This window comes from Lynx canadensis, chromosome A1 (assembly GCF_007474595.2).
Source record: "Lynx canadensis isolate LIC74 chromosome A1, mLynCan4.pri.v2, whole genome shotgun sequence".
Classification (NCBI taxonomy): Eukaryota; Metazoa; Chordata; class Mammalia; order Carnivora; family Felidae; genus Lynx; species Lynx canadensis.
The window spans coordinates 160,753,415-160,773,285 of NC_044303.2; positions in this window are offsets into that span (position 1 = coordinate 160,753,415).

Below are 19,871 nucleotides of genomic sequence, written 5' to 3' on the forward strand. Positions count from 1 at the left end.
ATCAAAGTAATGCTGGCTTCATAGAAAGGGTTTGAAAGTTTTCCTTTCATTTCTATTTTGTTTGGAACAGCTTCAAGAGAATAGGTGTTAACTCTTCCTTAAATGTTTGGTAGAATTCCCCTGGAAAGCCATCTGGCCCTGGACTCTTGTTTTTTTGGCAAATTTTTGATTACTAATTCAATTTCTTTACTGGTTGTGGGTCTGATGAAATTTTCTATTTCTTCCCGTTTCAGTTTTGGTAGTTTATATGTTTCTAGGAATTTGTCTATTTCTTCCAGATCGCCCATTTTATTAGTATAATTGCTCATAATATTCTCTTATTATTGTTTGTATTTCTGTGTTGGTTGTGATCTCTCCTCATTCATTCTTATTTTATTTATTTGTGTCCTTTCCTTTTTCTTTGTGATTAAACTGGCTAGTGGTTTATCAATTTTGTTAATTCTTTCAAAGAACCAGCTTCTGGTTTCATTGATCTGTTCTAGTGTTTTTTTGGTTTTGATAGCATTGATTTCTGCTCTAATCTTTATTATTTCCTGTCTTCTGCTGGTTTGGGGTTTTATTTGCTGTTCTTTTTCCAGCTCTTTGAGGTATAAGGTTAGGTTGTTTTTCGGAGATCTTTCTTCCTTCTCTAGGAAGGCCTGGATTACTACATACTTTCCTCTTATGACCACCTTTGTTGCATCCCAGAAGTTTTTGGCTATGGTGTTATAATTTTCATTGGTTTCCATGTACTTTTTAATTTCCTCTTTATCTTCTTGGTTAGCCCATTAATTCTTTAGTAGGATGTTCTTTAGTCTGCAAGTATTTGTTATCTTTCCACATTTTTTCTTGTGGTTGATTTCAAGTTTCATAGTATTGTGATCTCCATCCTCTCTCCGCAAGCAAAACCAATCCTTGCCCTCCATGGCTTCTCTCTCCCCTAGTTCACCTCTCCATGCCATGTACCTGCTGAGTTCTGTGGTTCAGGTTTTTCATATTGTTGTGTTAATCCTCAGATCAGTTTTCTAGGTGTGCAGGATGTTTAGTGTTGATCTGGCTGTGTTTCATGGACGCAAGACGTAAAAATCTTCCATGCTATTCCGCCATCTTGGCCCCTCCCCTGGACTGATATCTTAACTTCTCATGAGACCTGGAGACAGAGCTACCAGCTGACCTTTTAAATTCTTGACCTAAAGAAACTCTGAGTAATAAATCTGCTGTTTTAGCTTGCCATGTACTTGGGTAATTAATTATGTGGAAGTAGGTAATTAACCTACTGAGAGAAATGTAAATAGAATCCACTCCAAATTTCCACTGCCCTGTGGATTCCATAGGAATTGAACATTGTGCTCTAACCTGGGCTATTTGTTCTTTTGAATTCAGCATCTGCTTGATTAGCTCAAATCAAGACTTTAGGACAACAGACTAGACTGTCCTACCTTTCCATAATACAGGGTGCAGTATTCAAGTTACAATTTTAAGTGCTGAAGGGAGAAATACAGGGTAAAATGAAACAATATAATTTGTTCGTACTGTTACTGTTTATGTATAAGAGTAATACAGGCATGAGAGACTGAATAATCTGAATAAAACCATACTGTGTACACCTGGTATAAGATCATCTGCTCGACATTTTCCCACTGAAAGTATCTGGGCAATTAGTGCCTTAGTACCATTGATCTTTTCTTTTCTCTTTTTAAACACATTTATTTAAATCAGTTTCTACTATAAATTGGATCATATTTCTGCCTCTCTCCCCCTTTTAAAAAACAGCCCTGTTGCCCTCTTTTGATAATGTAATATTCTAAAACCTCTCTTTGTATTCTACATTACAGCTTTATTTCAAAGCCCAAATCCTTAAAATTGGCATTGTTTAGCAAATTAACAATGACTTATACCGTAGTAGATACCTTGTTATGCTTTTTATTGTTTAATGTAACACTTTGGCCATTGCATAAAAGGATATGTACCAATGATTCTAATAGATGAAACACCATCCTGAGTTCCTTTTTAAGTAGAGAAAAGCCTATTAAAATTAATTCATGAACAAAAATCCAACTGTATTCAGCAAGGCAATTTCAAGTTGAATGATAACACTATCTCCCTTGGTCAGATGTTGCTATTTACATATTTAACATCCTGAACCACTATGGAGATTTCAATATTATTTAAACATTTGCATAAAGCAAGCATGTGAACCAGATACATCTGCCTATTGCTTTTAAAAATTTGACTCTTTTCCTCTTTTAACTTGGTCATCAAACTCAGAAATCTTCACTAGTTCTACAGAGATTAGATTATTAAGGAATGTCAGCTTTTGGCGCCCTCTTGTGGAGAAATGCTCCTGGTGTGTGTCTTATTGGCACGTCAGTTGTAGTTTGTTCAGGGGAATCTGAAAGGATGAATCATTTCTCCATTTATTTATGCAACATGATTTTAATGACTGAAACAATGTGAGTCATTTCTTGCTCAGTTATAGGATTGAGGAACTGAGATAAATTTCTATTAAAGCAAACATGAGACATTAAAAAAATTCTTGATAAAGCCATTAAATTGCATTTTGATTTGTTAGATGGGATCTTTTTATTCTCACTTGTATTGATAATAATTAATTTCTGAAATACAATGGATTAAGTTAGCTAATGGGGAGCCTTCCATTCAGCATTTATCCTCTCAAGTCTGGGGCCAGGATCTACCAGTATTGTCAGCAATTGTGTCCTTGCAGGATGGCTCACCGGACACAACCCCATAATTCATCCCTGGTGCCCATTCCTTCCCTGGCCTCTTCCACATGTGTGCCTCCTTCAGTCTGTCCTCTGCTAACATGTTAATGTTCTTTCCCGAGGGCAGAGCACTAAGCACTTATCAGGAGCTGGAGTCTGAGTAGTGGTAGTGAGCTAACACAGTGCTTGGGTAACCCATACCTAGACCACACTAACTAGGAATAAAATTAGGTCCAAAGCATGTGGATGATTTCTCTCGTTCTGTTTATACCTGCCTCTGTGGAAACTCCAGCTGCATCCAGGTACCCCCGTCCCAATTATTTCTGGAAGTTTCCGTAAGTGCTCATACTCAATTTCTCAGCCACCATACAGTGAAGCATTTTTCTTTCTTCACACCAGACCCTGGGATGTTCAAGCTGCCTGATGTTGCCTATTAGTGTGGGTGTAAGATGGTGAAGGATGTGTGGCTATAAGGATTCCGCCTCTGTTACGTTGAGACGAGTTGAGGTCACTAGGGCTTTGCTCTGTGGATGGAAATGTCATGCTCACTGCTGGTGTGCTAGAGATCTAGTTATGTCAAGGCTTCACTCTGTACTTTGTACTGGCTTCATCTCCAAATAGGGAAAATTCCTACCCTTGTTTTATCATCTTCCACAAAGTTCAAAAGCAGTGCTGATTTGGGTGCCCAGTATTTCTCATACCTCTGAGCCAGGCAGCTATCCTGTATCTATGTTACAGGCCCCGCCCTTCATGCCTGGCCCTGGAGGAAGTGAAGGCAGAGGCCTGGGGAGGAAGAGGGGGCGGAGTCATGGGACAAGGTGAGGCACATTTGCCTATTAGTCCTCCTGCCACTCTTTACTCCGGACATTTTTATTAGAAGAAACAGTGAGTTTCACTTCTCTTTCTTTCTTTGCCTAAAAGCTCCCCCATTCCCAGGTTCTTTGTGGCTCTGATTCATTTGTTTGCCAGAAATGCTCAGACATGTCTGAGTCTAGGAAGAATGTAACTTAGGCTCCAGTGGGGTTCTCTGCATATTCATTAATGGTGACAAAAGTGATAGTGGATGGTGGTGCCAGGCTGTAGAAAAGGAACATCTTTAGATGGAAAGCACTGGCAGTGTTCATGCTTCTAAAATATTCTAGCAGTTGTGCTTGAGGGGAGACTACATCTCAGAAACTGCGTATAGTTTCAAAAGTTCTCGAACATATCATTACAGCATGATACTAAAAATGAGACGTTCTCACATTACTCTATTTTATAAAGTACTTCCACCTTGTAATGCATTCAGCAAACATTATACAGATTATTGTAAAGCTTCTTGTTTACAGTTACTGAGGTTACAAGAAACCCAGTAGTCAAATGCCTTGATATGTAAGTAGGCATTTTTATTTATTTTTATTTTTTTTTAAATATGAAATTTATCGTCCAATTGGTTTCCATACAACACTCAGTGTGCATCCCAACAGGTGCCCTCCTCAATACCCATCACCCACTTTCCCCTCCCCCCCACCCCTCATCAACCCTCAGTTTGTTCTCAGTATTTAAGAGTCTCTTATGTTTTGGCTCCCTCCCTCTCTAACCTCTTTAAGTAGGCATTTTTAAAGGGAGATTGACCTGACTAGCCAGAAATCTGCATAAAGACTTTTTGTTTCTTCTATTCTTCCAGGTAATTAAATCAAACTGGTTCTAGTACCACCTAATCTCTGCCAGTAGCATTTTGTGGTACAATAGTACAAACCCAGCTCCCCCTGATATTTACAGTTAGGTAGACTTGAAGGCAGTGTTGTTGAGGGGAGGCAGCCTGCCTAGTTTTGAATGTAGGTGCCCTCGCCTTCTAGCCAACTTGCCTTTGCAGTAATCTTTGCTTCCACTTAAGCCTGCATTTCCTCTAAGCCTCTATTTCCTGACATAGGGAATGCTAGTACCTACCTCATAGGCTGCAAGACTTTGCTGAGACGATTCATAAAAGCTAGGACAGTGTAGGCTATGCAGTAAAACTGTAATTAGCTTTTGTTCTTACTGAAAGAAAACATACATTTTCTTACTGAAGTTTCGAATGCCAATGATTCCTCAGCAAAGCTGTTAGTAAAAGTGAAAGAACAAAAATTTAAATGAAAATTGTCTCACTAAAATAAAATGCCAAGCTTGACTCCTGAAAAATCAGATTTTTTTTTCAAAGGAAGATAAAATTCTGGGAAAGACAGATGGGCTGTGCTTCCTGAAGAACTTTATGAAAAGGAGTGTCTGGGGACAGCATGAAATAAGGTCATAAAGTGTCCTGGCTATGAATTTGCATCACCGCCTACTTTGCTCTGTTTTATCTAGGCCAGCACAATGGGAAAAGTAGCCAGTAGCCACATGTGGCTGTTAATCACTTGGAATGTGGCTAATCTGAATTAAGATGTGGTGTCAGTATAAAATATGCACCAGAGACTCTAGTTAATAATGCTGTATTGAATATTTGAAAGCTGCTAAGAGAGTAGATCTAACAGTACTCATTACAAGAAAAAAATTTTGTAACCCTGCGTGGTGATGGATCAAATCATGTTGTACACTTGAAACTAATGTTCCATGTCAATTATACCTCAATTAAAAAAATACACACCACATTTTTTTAATGTTTATTTATTTATTTTGAGAGACAGAGAGAGAATGTGTGAGCATGAGCAAGGGAGGGGTGGAGAGAGAGAGAGAGAGAGGGACCTGCGCTGAAATCAAGAGTTGGACGCTTAGCCCACTGAAACACCCAGGTGTCCCAAGATTTTGAAGATTTAGTATAAAAAGAGTGTAGTTTATTTGATATTAAAAAAATATTGATTACATGTCGAAACAATATTTTTGATGTTTCTTAAAGGAAATATGAAAGTTTATTTCACCTGTTTCTTTTTACTTTTCAAAACGTGGCTGCTAGAAACTTTACGATTCTAGATTTAGCTTCACTTAGATTGCTATAGGACAGTGCTATGATCCAGGCACATTTATGTCTTTTCTTGGCAACCCAGGGATGCACAGAAAGGATACAACTTCTGGAAGAAATGAAGCAATGAAGAAGTTTATTTATTTTTTTAAAAATTTTTTAACGTTTATTTATTTTTGAGACAGAGAGAGACAGAGCATGAACAGGGGAGGGGCAGAGAGAGAGGAAGACACAGAATCTGAAACAGGCTCCAGGCTCTGAGCCATCAGCCCAGAGCCCGACGCGGGGCTCGAACTCACGGACCGTGAGATCATGACCCGAGCCGAAGTCGGACGCTTAACCGACCAAGCCACCCAGGCGCCCCAAGAAGTTTATTTTTTAAATGTCAGACTATTCCCATTACATCTGTAAAATTTTTGTATATACAGTACTGAACTCTAGTTTCAGATGTTAGGACTTTGAATCCAGGCACCATTGCTGAATATTTGTGTGATCTTGGACAAGTGTCTGATCCTCCTGATTCCTAGTCCCTTTGTACTCCTTACCCCTATCGGGAGGTGGGGGGTATGTCATTACTTAGGTCTACAGACTCAGTTGTACAAGACATAGACATTTATTTTTCCATAACTGAAATTAATTTCTATTATGAATGCCCATTCCATCTATTGCTGGAAACCATCTCAGTCCTTTCAGGGTTCACTTTTCCCATGAACAAAGTGTTTCCTTCCTTGTGGGTGCTACTTACGTAAGGGGGGATGAACATGTGATTCTGGGTGTCATCGTCCATCCCCCTCTGATGTCAGCTGGGACGTTGTCCTCCATGTCGGGTTTAATCATCAAGGTTGTCTATTTCCTCCTCGTCCCAGCGGCAAGGCTCTTCAGGTAGCCTAGTTCTTTCTTCCATGTCCTTCCTTTTAAGGGTTTATGGAAAACAATCACGCAGTTGCAAAACCTACTTCAAAGGTGCATTAAGAGGAACAAAAAAGATGATCCATGTAAGGTGCTTAACACAATGCCTGATACAAATTAAGTATCTAGTAAAGGTAATTATTATTGCTAATGTTGTTGATGCTGCTGCTCTTGTTCTCAGCCAGTGCACTTTGGGTTTCCAGACATCTAGATGCCAGAAAAATGGAGGGGCCGTTACCATTTCTTTTCCTACTTTTTTTCAGTAGTTGACAGTGAGGAGAGAAAATGGATACACTGGAGGGGAAACAAAAACAAACAAACTAAAACATTGGTCTCTAATTACTCTTTGGTTCTGATCAAGAGATTAGTATCTAGGATTGGTGCTGGGAAGGCATGTGTGAATCCATATGAAATCGGGAGAAGGCTGTTAGATCTAACTTTGGAAGGTACCATTTAATGATACAAATAAAAATGTCATAAATACTTATTAAACATTTCTGATAAGCTAGTAATGGTGTGGAAGATACAGAAGAAGTGCTGGTCATAGTCTATGCATGTGAAGAACTTACAACTGGATAATAACATTTGTTGCATCTTTAAAATGAGACATGGTGGAGGTTGGAAGGCTGACTGCTTCTACATGGTCTCATATAGTAACCATACTTTGGTGGGGATGTCAAAGCTCATAGTGAATACTAAAACTTCAGATAAAGAAACTCAATTTGTTAGTGAACTTCGAGCTAATAGAAACTCAGATGCTTACTCTTTCCCAAACTCAAAAGAAGCTAATGGATAATCAGAATGTTGATATATTAATGTACAGTAAGGGATATGCCTCTCAAGTGAGAAGAATTCTCATGTAAAACTTAATGACAGATAATATCCACCAGAAGATAAAATGAGTCATTTTTTCTGTTTTCATTAATATTCATTTATTAATGCATTCATTTTGTCATCTGGTAGGTATTAGCTGACACTAAAGTTGTTTTACTTTAGATGTATAAAAGAAATTCATTGGCATCGAAAATTTCATCCATTAATTACATTTTTTAATATAAAGATTGGGAAAAGACTTCTAATATTAAGATTTTAGTAGTTAAAATGTTTCAGATCATCATGTGGGAAACCAGTGTTTTGTGAGAAGATGGCTTGAAAACCACTGGCATAGATTTTGAAGGCCTTATTATTTTGATGCTTCTCTTCTACACACTTGCATTATTAAAGGGTTAAGACTCTTTGAATGAAGTATTGGATTTGGATTAAGGTAAAGAAATGGGGCATAGAAGCTGGGGAGAGAATTAAGTGTAAGAGGAAGATGTGCAGGCAGACCTTTACCAGAATGCAGAGGAGAGTCAGCTGGAGCCTGGTGGGGGAGTGTGTGCTGTTTGGAGGCCAGAATTGATAGGCAATATGACTTTACTGTACTGTATTAAATTCCACAGTGCTATGAAGAGTATGATATTTGTTGGAGGAGACCTGAACTAAAAGGCTCGTAAATCTCTTAACAAGAATCTTGGAATTTGAAGTGATAATTTCCACTTGGCATGGGTGCTGCAAAGATGCTGAGTGTAACATACCATTTAATAAAATTTATCTAAAGTTTTTCTACCCCCATGAACCCCATTTCCAAAATGTTGAATTTTGGGACCATAAAGGAAGCTTATTTTGTGTTTAACTTCCGTCAGCACTTGTTAAAAGTCACTTTACAAGCAGTTCTTTGAAATACTGTTTAGAGAATCAGCTATTCTGAACTCTGATGTGAACTAGAAATGTGTCTGATTTTAAACCCTTTTGCCTCTCAAAGCTGTCTTTTTGATGATAATTTAATAGGCTCTTTGAGGCAAAAGGTAGGTAGCATATGTCACTAATACATCTAATGTAGAGTTATTATCAGATATTCTTGTTTCAATATTTCCTCCCCATCCCCTCTAAATCTCATTTAATAACATCAAATTGAGTTATAGAATATTAGAACTGTAAGGGATGATCTTGGGTCATGTAGCTGCCGTCTCTGTTTTTTGGAATTCTCTAAAGCATTGGAGGAAATACAATTCAAAGTACTCTGTTTTTTCTAGCTAATTCCTAGGGACTGGGCCAACCTCACAACCCAGCCAAAATAGCAAGCAGCATTCTGCTCTGTATCGACTGCCAATTTGTTTTTCTGACATCATGTGTATATGCAGCAAAACAAAATTTCTTTATCTGATCCCTTTTTTGTTAATTTAGATACTCAGTTTCATAGAAGCTGTCCTTCCACAAATGAACAGATATGGTATAGGTAGATTTTCCCGCCCTGACTTAGGTAAATATGTAGCAGTGAGAGTCTCCTATCTTTACTGTGTGTTCAGCAGGTGATGGTTAATTGGATGTGTCCACTTGGCTGAGCCACAGTACCCAGATATTTGCTCAACACTAGTCTAGATGTTTCTGTGAAGTTATTTTATGATGAAGTTAGCATGTAAGCCAGTGGATGTTTAGTAAAGCAGATTACCCTCCATAATGTGGTTGGAGGCCTGAAGAGAAAGAAGACTGACTTCCTTGAGAAAGGAGGCATTTTACCTGCGGTGTTTCTTCAGACTTGAGCTGCAACACCAACCCTTCCCTGGGTCTCTTGTCTGCAGGCCTACACTGTCACGGACACAACCCTTAGAACTTGTGCTTGCTGGCCTCTGTGTTGCATGCATCAATTCCCTAAAATGATTTCCTTCTCTCTTTTTCAAGGTCTCTCTGTCTCTGTCTACACACACGCGCGCGCACACACACACACACACACACACACACACACACACCCTGTTGATTCTATTTCTCTGGAGAACCCTGACTAATACAGTCAGGATTAATGATCTACCTCTGGCCAAACTTCATCTATAACCCTGCATGTTAGAGTTTAAAGTGAAAGCAAGAGATTAGAGTCACATTTTATAGATGAGTGAATCAGTCTTCATGAGAAAAGAAAAGAAAAATGGAAATTCAAAAACAAGGAGGCATGATTTTATTATTGTCCAATAGCTAACCCCTCAAATAGAAGATCTCACTGTATCAGAGCTTAATCACCTTTAGGAGCAGATCCAGGTTTGTGTGTATAGGTTGGGAAGCTTTCTTTCAGAGAATATGAAAGTATTACTGCTAAATTAGGTATGGGAGTGAATATTTATTTAGGTTGAGAACAGAATCACAACAACTTCCAAGAGTTTAAAGGCTAACAGAAACTGTAAACATAACAAAATCCACAAAGAAAACATACTTTTAATTAATTAATTGCCTGATATACCAGCACCGTATATAGTTTTTTGGAGTATGTTTTTATTATTACCACTTCAGAAAAGAAAGAATACAGTCTGTGGATTTCAAACCCTGTTTCTTCTCCACTACCAAACTTCTGTGCCAGACACTGTTAGGTACATTAATGTGGAGATAGGACTTTGACCTCTGCCTTCCTGGCACAATGCGTGTGTGTGCATAGTGTTTACTGGAAAGATGCATTTCTGAAACCTTTTCCTTTTGTGGAATAACTTAACTATAAATCAGTGAGACTGAACACTGTGGAAATATATCCCATAAAAATGCCCAAAATGACTTCCTGACTTAACTTTTCCCTATCAGAGTCTAAAAATGCACAGCTACTCCCGTGCTACCATATACGAGGGGACATGTGATAGAGGGGAATTCACAATGGAAAGGGACACATACCCTAAGATATGCTAAAATATTCTCGTTTTGTAAATTTTATCAAAACAAAAACATGATTATGTGAACTGGGTAAACGAGAGGCCTCAAAGCATAAGCCTTTGGCTACCATAATTATGTGTAGAACATTCTTCTCTTTTCCTGCTTCTAAATAATTTTTCACAGAATCACTTATTAATGTAAATTTATTAATATATTTTCATGCTACTGGGATAATGTGTGAAATTTTCCATAATTAACTGTAAATATTTATACTGTGAGTGTGGGAACTACACATGAATAGGAAATGAAATATCTTTAAATCATAAATTTGCAATGAATATTTTAGAGCAGTATAATTGAATCTTGCTTATAATTATGGTAGACATACAATAATGGCTGTGTTTTTCTTTGAAATAGTTTTTTCTTTTTCACCCCTGGAAGGGCAGAGGAAAAGAACAAGAAAAAAGTGAAACAGGCTAGCTTTTATCAGGGGAGGCTGACTTCAGAAATAAAATATGTACTGGAGCCATTCACAGCTAGAACTGATTTCAAAATGAAATTACCATTGGCTTTCAAATGGAAATTTCAGGGAGAAGATGTTAATAAAAATGTAATGGTTATAATGGCAACTGTAATGATGATGATGCTATGTGTGTGTTGTTAGAAGAGTGATTATCATAATCTCTGACACTTTTTTTAGTCCATAAAGAGGTAGATTAAAATTGGTACTTACAGAGATCATAATTTATTCACTTTTCCCTAGCTCATTAAAATGACTTTGCCATTATTTTGAAATTCTCATCGTATGATGGGGCCATGCACATATGGCACAGACAATCAGACTGACAGGAACTTTTAGCAGTTCCAATTCTGCTTTCATTATTCACAGGACTAAAGACTCTCTTTATAAAATCAGTTACTTGGCATTTTCTCATTGATTCTGAAAGAGGTTTATGTATGAATATGCATAGGAATCTGTGGCTGGCTGGTATATTGGTGCTCCCCCCAGCCCCCAGGAAAAAAGACAACTATGCCTCTCAGTACTAATGCCCCTGTGTAGCCCCCTTCCATAGAACTATGGGCTTGACCATGTAACTTGCTGTGGTCAATGGACATTAGCAAACGTGACCCAAGCAAGTTTGTTGAGGGCTTGCACTTAAGTTGTGCAACTTAAGTGGTCCTTTTGAAAAACTTCACCTTGGAACCCAGATATCATTCTATAGGGAAGTCTAGGTTATATTGCTACAGAGAGATGACATGGGGAATGGCCCTGGATGGGGAGACACAGCAAATAGAGAAAGGCCACTTGGAAGAAAACCAAGGTCTCCCAGACAGGTTTCCAGTTAACTCCATGAAAGACCTCCCCTGACACTACACAGAATAGAACCACCCAGTCAGTCCACAGAAATGGGACAGATAACACATTATTGTGGTTTTAAACTGGTAAGTTTTTGTTTGTAAAGCAGCAGTAGATAAAGGAAATGATTATAGAGAGATTTTTTAAAACCATTTCACTTGTATATGAAAGTCTGAAAATGATTTAAGTGAAATTAGAGTATTAAGTTGAATGCCCATAAAATGATGTTTATTCAGCCATTTACATGTACAGCCTTATGATTTTGATAGCTAACATTTATTAATTACTTTCTGTATCTGTATATTAGTCATTAACATTTTATTTATTAAAATTATTAAATTTTACTAATTTATTATAATAAATTAATTTATTATTAGTTAAAAAAATCTACACAACAATTGTATGTAAGTGCTGTGTTTGTTCCCATCCTGTAGATGGGGAAAATAAGACTTAAAGACAGTAAATATATTGCCTAAAGTTATACGGGTACCTACAGTGTGTGGAAGATATAACAAAGAATTATAAAATGCAGTCTGTATGCAGTGGAATGTACAGTTTTTAGAAAGGTCTATATCCATGAAATTATTGTAAGAAGAGATGACACTATTATATTAAACAGTGTGGTGCTAGTTAAAAGTGTTTTGAATCAGAATGACACCAGTTTATTTTATTTTATTTTATTTATTTATTTTTTCCGAGACAAATATCATTCTTTTTTTTTTTTTTTGAGCTTCTCCACATTTCACCATTTATTATTTTCAATTTACATTTGTTATAGCCATCCTAATTGGTATAAAGTGGTATCCAATTCTGGCTTTGACTTGCATTTTCCTAGTAGCTAATGTTAAAGTCCTTCTCATGTGCTTATTGGAGAATGACACCAGTTTAATTTTTTTTTTTCAACGTTTATTTATTTTTGGGACAGAGAGAGACAGAGCATGAACGGGGGAGGGGCAGAGAGAGAGGGAGACACAGAATCGGAAACAGGCTCCAGGTTCTGAGCCATCAGCCCAGAGCCTGACGCGGGGCTCGAACTCACGGACCGTGAGATCGTGACCTGGCTGAAGTCGGACGCTTAACCGACTGCTCCACCCAGGCGCCCCTGACACCAGTTTAAATGGTGGCTCTGCTCCCAGCTTTGTGACGTTAAACAACTTATTTAAACTCTCTGAGCCTCAGTTTTCTTATCTATCAGTTTAAAAATGTCTGTTCCATGGTTGTTGAGAGAGTAACCTGGGCCAAGGAGCCAGCTTATATCTAATTCTGAGGATTATTCTCATCTCCTCCCAAATCCATGTTCTGAGACATAACATGGGTGGTTTAAAATCAGACAATCAGGGAGTATTAATACTCTGAAAATATTAAAGCCCCATCAGCCAAAAACTTCCAGCCTGGAGTCTGACAAAACCTGATTTACCAACTCAACAGCATAGGAGTGCAGTGTCACCCTGACAAAAGGGAGAAGCCGGTGTCGGTCAGTGCTGGGTTCCTCACAGAGGATTCTGAGAAGTATCTACAGGAAGAGGAAGAGCTGATCCATTCTGGATTGGTTGCCGTTTCTGGGACAGGGTTATGAGAGGTAGGGATTAACTACGGGTTGTGTGCTGCCAGGAGGGTGGAAAGGTTTAACAACTGAGCCTACAGTTGGAAATAGCAAAGGGCATCTGGGAGAGTCACTGTTGAGAAAGTAGTCATCACTCATCCAGGGGGTCATTATGATGCTTGACGGCCACATACAGAAACAGTTAGTCCTGTTCACTTTGCAGCCGGCTCTATGGGTCTGTCTTTCCAGCCTGATTAGCTGCAGGGCTGCTTTTTGTTCTTCCATCCAAGTTGATTCTGACTCTTACTGTCTCAGAAAGTCTCTCAGAGATCAGCACACACTACAAATCAGGGTTTTAAATATTCTTTCCCGGAAACCCTGTTGTTGAACATTTACCAGCATATCACTACTTGTTTGTTTTCATATTTCTGTCTTTTCAGGACAGACTCCTCTTCTTTTAAGACTCAGTGGACACATTTTAGTCCCATATGCGTAACTAATGTCTACAATCTTCCCTAGCTGTTTCTTAGAATCCCCAGGGAATGCCTATGTTTCTCAAATCCAGTGTTAAGTACTTACCTTTGAATCACTTACCCATTCCAGGGTTTCTATGAGAACATGTGAAGATTCTGTCCGAACTGCCTGACCGAAAAATGCTTAGCAAAACATTTCTTCTCAGAACACAGGAAGACTTTCCTCTAGGAAAAAGAGAGTTCCATTTTCCACCTTAGTCTGTAAAAGTTTCTTAAAATCACTTAAAAAAAAATTCAGATTTTTTTTTTGGCTTCATCAAATTGGCACAGTGACTATATAATATATATGACAATGGGAATGGTTGGGTTATGCTTGTTTGCTTTTGTCCAGAACTCCTCTAATGGAGAAAACAAGTACATATTAGTCTACTACTTAGGTAATGTTGATGGAGAAATGACCGTGCATGTACCCATCCAGTCTGTGTGTTCCAAGATGCAGGTGCAATTGTTAGGCAAAAGACAAGGAGGCACTAGAGAACTTTTCAAGCATGAAGTTTCAAAATGTGGAATTATTTTTCTTCTTCTACAGTATACATTTTGGAAGGAAAACAAGTTGTCTCCACAATGGACAGAAATTAAGGTGAGGAAGAATTATGACTCAGAATGAAAGATGCACTTGCTGACTTTGGAGTCGAAAGAGTTCTTAGAGAGCATCTTAAGCTTTTTGGTTGACAAACCTGCTTGACAGTCTGAAGCCATGGATCGTCTTCCCAGAAAATGCATATGTCTTAGTGTATGTACACATATATACCACCATCACAAAATTTCAGTGTTCCTTGATCTCTTTGAGCCCATTAATAGATTCTAATAAGGGAAAAATCTGGATTCAGTCTGTTGACTTTCCTTCCCTTTATTTCTGAAGTTATCAAACCAAAGTGACACATTGAAGTAGTGGCAGATCTAGTAACAAGTAACAGATCAAATAACAACTCTTAGCTCATTAGGCTGCTGCCACCCATGTCTTCTCTCATCAACTTCTTTTCCCCCACCAGCCATGAGACAGCTAACATGGTAGATCCCAAGGCTTGTGACAGGAAATAACAAGCCATACAGTGTGGTGGTGGTTCAGGGCATAGGCTTTGGAGTTGGGCCAGCCTAGGCTCAAGGCCTGGCTTTGCTTCAAATTTTAATGACAGTTGAAACTTCCTAAGCTTCAATTTTGTCATGGTAATATGGGGAAAATTACGGAATTGAAGAACTGATGTAAAGATTAAATGAGAATAGCATGTACAAAGTACTTAGCGCTTGTGTCCTCCAAAACTGGAGAGCCAGACAGGTGGACACAGAGAATCACATCTTACTGGAGCAGAAACCCATGAGCAGAAACCTCTGGGAGAACCGGTGTCAGGGTAAGAAAGAAATCCTAAAGTGTAATTGACAAATTGCTGGAGGCTCAGTGTGGACAAGTCTGAGAGTTAAGACTTGCAGGGAGGCTCAGTTCAAGGCTGGGTATGCCCACACTTCTTTGTGTTTATCTCCAGGAGCTCTGCCAGGTTCTTACAGTAAAGACTGGAGACATCCCATTTTGAACCATTTTGAAGCACATTGTGTTCTTCTTTGCAAGGCCTGCCCTGTGACTTCAGTTTTCTGATGGATCTAAGAAGAGTTGCTGATTTTCAGGTCAGTTTCTTACTTTTTATGGCAGAGTGACAATTTCCAAGCTCTTTATATGCCGGACTGGAAACCGGATACCCTGAGCAAGACGTGTTTTTACTTCTCTTGGGTAAATATCTGGAAATGAAATTGCTTAATGAAGGCTTTTAGTGTTCCTTTTGTTGGTGATACAAAATTATGACTTTATTTAAGCACTGTATATCAAGTTTTTTCTTTTTTCTTTTTTGAAATTCACCAAATAAACATGTATTTGGGCAATAGTTCTTTAAAAAGTACATTATCGTAACATACATTGTTTTGTTGTCAGCTTTATGATATGCTGCTACAAGTTTAATATTGTAAACACAAGATCTCACCAAAAAACCCCACAAAACTTTACTGAAAGTTTTTCTTTTTATATGCTTTATTAAGAAACCCCTTGCCTGGCTTTGGGTGATAGACTAGTCATTAGTGAGGGTTGGATGGTATTTCTTTCTTATCTGCCCTTCCATGTCTATCTTTCCAAGAAGGATAAAAAAGTCTTGGGGTTCTAAGATCTACACATTGACTGTGGGTATCAAAGGGGTTACCAGGAGCAGAGACTGGACCCATTTGGCACCTCAGCCCAGAGCTGATGACCAGGTCAAAGTAAGCCACCACATGGGTATGAGTGCAGCTTCTTGCCTAAACACCGTATGGGGATATTCCTGGGACCCTGGTAAAGCTCTAAGGAATAACTAAAAACTGATGGGGATGGGAAGAGCCTAATCACCCATGATTTAGGGAAAGGATTGGAACTTATCTGCATACCAAGCTGGTGACAAAGGGCAGTTATGCCTATTATATAACTGGTAACTATAAATGAAACAAATGTAGGAAATGATGTTCATTAGAAAAGTTAACCTTATATTATTAACATTATCCCAGTTATCCTTTTAATACCACTTTTACTTATTTTTATTCTACTATTTTTGTGAGAAGAAGAGGTATAGATCTCAGTGTCTTTGGATATAATTTTTGATCTTAATGAGAACTTTTCTATCTTGCAGTTTGGTTTATAAAATAATCTAAAATTATAATAAAAGCAGAAATAAGTATATTATGGATAATCTGATAGAATATTTATAACTGAAAATGGTCCTAGGACTTCATGTTTATGACTTACATGTTACTCAGTAAAGTCCAAATGACATGATGATGTGTTCTTACTGATTAGATTTTTCAGAGTGATTAGGGTTGGAATAAGTGACTGGAGAATTGAGTCTTCTTTTGGTATGTGATAGTATCATATTAACATTGCACAATTTCCTATAGCAAAAATCTCAATTCACCTCCTATCTTAGAGAATTCTCTTAATGCTAAGAGTAATAGTAAATATACAAAAGACTTTTTAATTTTATAGAAATTTTTACTTTTCAGTGTTGAATGTTAGCAATAGATGATTGATTCATCATAAAATGGTTGACAGTTTAAAAGAAATATGTTATTAAAAAGTAATGACCGTGGCGCCTGGGTGGATTAGTTGGCTAAGTATCTGAGTCTTGATTTTGGCTCAGGTCATGATCTCATGGTTCATGAGACTGAGCCCCACATCATGCTCTGTGCTAATAGTGCAGAGCCTGCTTGGGATTCTCTCTCTTCCTTGCTGTCTGCCCCTCCCCTGCTCACGCTCTATCTCCGTCTCTCAGGATAAATAAATAAACTTAAAAAAAAAATAATGGCAGAGCATAGAGCATATTTAGGGCAGTGAAAATAATCTGTATGACATTATAATGATGGATATATATCATTATGCATCTATATAAACCCATGGAATATACAACAGCAACCTTAAATTAAGCAAAGGACTTTGGGTGATTATGATGTATCAATGTAGGTTTATCCCTGGTAAAAATCATGTATGGTGTATCAATGTAGGTTTATCCCTGGTAAAAATTGTACCATTTTGGTGAGTGATGGTGATATTGGGGGAGGCTATGCATGCAAAGGGGCAGGAGGTATATAAGAAATTTCTGTACCTACCTCTCAAGTTTGTTGTAAACCTAAAACTAGTCTAAAAATAAATAAAATAAAATATTTAAAAAGAAGTTTAAAACATCTCCCCTCACCCAATGGCAATAATAACAATTCAAATGGGGGACCATGATACTGAAAATCAAAAGAATCAAGTTGAACATTACTTATCTGTTGCTACATATCAAATCACCACGAACCTAGTAGCTTCAAACCACATATGTTATCTCACAGTTTCTGTGGGTCAGGAGTCTGAGCATATCATTTTTTGTGTCCTCTGCTTAGGATTTCACAAGGCGTTAGTCAAGGCTTCCACTTGCCTATGTTCTCATATGGAGTGTTGTCTGGGGGAAGAGTCTGGGGAAGAGTCTTCTTCCAGGCTCACTCAGATTATTCACAGAGTTCATTTACTTGCAGCTGTAGGATTCATGGCAACTTGCTTCTTCAAGGCCAGCAGGAGAGAGAGTCTCTAGCAAGATGGAATCCTATATGACATGCTGTAATTGTGGGAGTGGCATCTCATCACCTCTGCCATATAATGTTAGTTAGAAGGGAGTCACAGGAGGAGATAGTACAAGGATATAAATACTAGGAGGCAGATATCTGAGGCCACCTACAAGGCTGTCCACCCCACAATAAATGAAGTATAAAACTAAATATAATATAATATATAGCAAATAATATACTATTAACCCCAGGAGTTGTTGTTTATGTTCAGCTAAGCAATATCATCTATTACATAAAACTAATGTAATTAATGATGCAAATAGCTTAACAATGGTAATAAAGAAGAATTTTTATTCTTTAAAGAAGAATTTATATATTACCTAGTCTAATCTGATTGTTTGATTCAAAAGAAAAAAAATTCTGTTATCGGGATCCTCTATAGAATTATTCTTTAAATTAGCACCCATTTAAAGTTATTAGTTTCCTAGGGCTTGTTGTAACAAAGTATGACAAACATGGTGGCTTAAAACAACAGAAATTTATTCTCTCAAAGTTCTGGAGGCTAAAAATCTGAAAGCAAGGTGTCAACAGGACCCTGCTCTCTTTGAAAGCTCTAAGATGGGATTCTTGCTTGCCTCTTCATAGATTCTGGTGCTTGCTGAAAATATTTGGTACCCCTTGGCTTCTAGATGTATTGGTCCAAGTTTTGCATCTGTTATCACCTGACATTCTCCTTGTGTATTTCTGTGTACCTTCTGTTTTTTATAAGGATCCTAGTCATGTTGAATTAAGGGACTGCTGTAGTCAGGTATGATCTAAGTTTGACTTAACTAATTATATCTGCAACCATCTTGTTTTCAAATAAGTTCATATTCGGAGGTGCTGAGATGGACGTGCATATTGGGGGAACACTATTCAATTCAGACAAGTTCAGTAATAGTGGCACCATATAGTAGACCATTTTCGAAATTGCTCTAAATGATTCCCACCTCCTGCTCTGCACTCCTTGTATCATCCCCTCATCTTTGGTGCATGCTGGATCTAGTGACTTTCTTCTAATAAATAGAATAGGAAAAAGAGATGGGATGTCACTTTGAGATTAAGCTGTAAAAGTCCGTGATTTTAGTTTTGCCTACAGACTCTGTCTTTGGCTCTTCTTATTTGTACTGATGAAGCAAGCCACCATGCTGTGAGCTCTGCTATGGAGATGCTGGCATAGCAGAGAAGTGAGGGCAGCAACTGCCAATAGTCAGTGAGAAACTGAGGCCCTTAATCCGACAGCTGGAGAGTAACTGAACCCTGCCAACAGTCACTGGAGTGAGCTTAGAAATAGACCCACCACAGGTCATGTTTTAAGATGACTACAGACCCAGCTCACAGCTTGACTGTAACCTTCCAAGATCCTTGTGAGAGATCCCAGGGCTGGAGGATCCAGCTAAGTTGTGCCCAAATTCCTGACTCACAGAAACAGTAAGATGATAATGTTGTTTTATGGCACTCAATTTGTTACACTTCAATAGATAAGTAATATCCACTATTTCTCCTATATTATTCTCAGCAAATATTATGAAACTTGAGAATATGTTTTACATTTTCCTTTTATCTAAAAAAAGTCAAACAAGGACAGTCTAGTGTAGCTTAATATACCATAGCTTCTAACGGTGTCACTGTAAACTTTCTATGGATGATTTAATAATGTCAGGTGAAATTCTTGCCTGGTATGAACTCTGAAGAAAATTCCAGAGATTTAATCATTAAGGTTTAATTAGAGTTAATAGGATTAATTATATAATCATACCAACAACATGATTATGCTGTGTGTTTGCTTTTAACTGAAGCACTGGTGTTTTTTGTCCTGGACATTGGAAATAAATAGAAATTTATTTTGGTTTGGCAGTTTAGATTGGACGGGCATGGTTTTATTATTGTCTTCTGAAGTTTGGGTTTATAATTATAACACAATTAGCCATTTGACATACCCCTGTCCTATCTCTGTTTATTCTAGAAGAACTAGAAAAGCCAATTTCTTTTAATCAAGAAAAAGTCATTTTTCTGGTTTCCATCCAAAGGGTACATAAACCTGCAATATAAAGCCTTGGGAAAGGAGAGTTGGGCGTAGGTGAGTTATATTTTGTTTTTAATTAGTCCACTGATATTAATACCTTTTAAAGTAAAGACAGTGGTAATA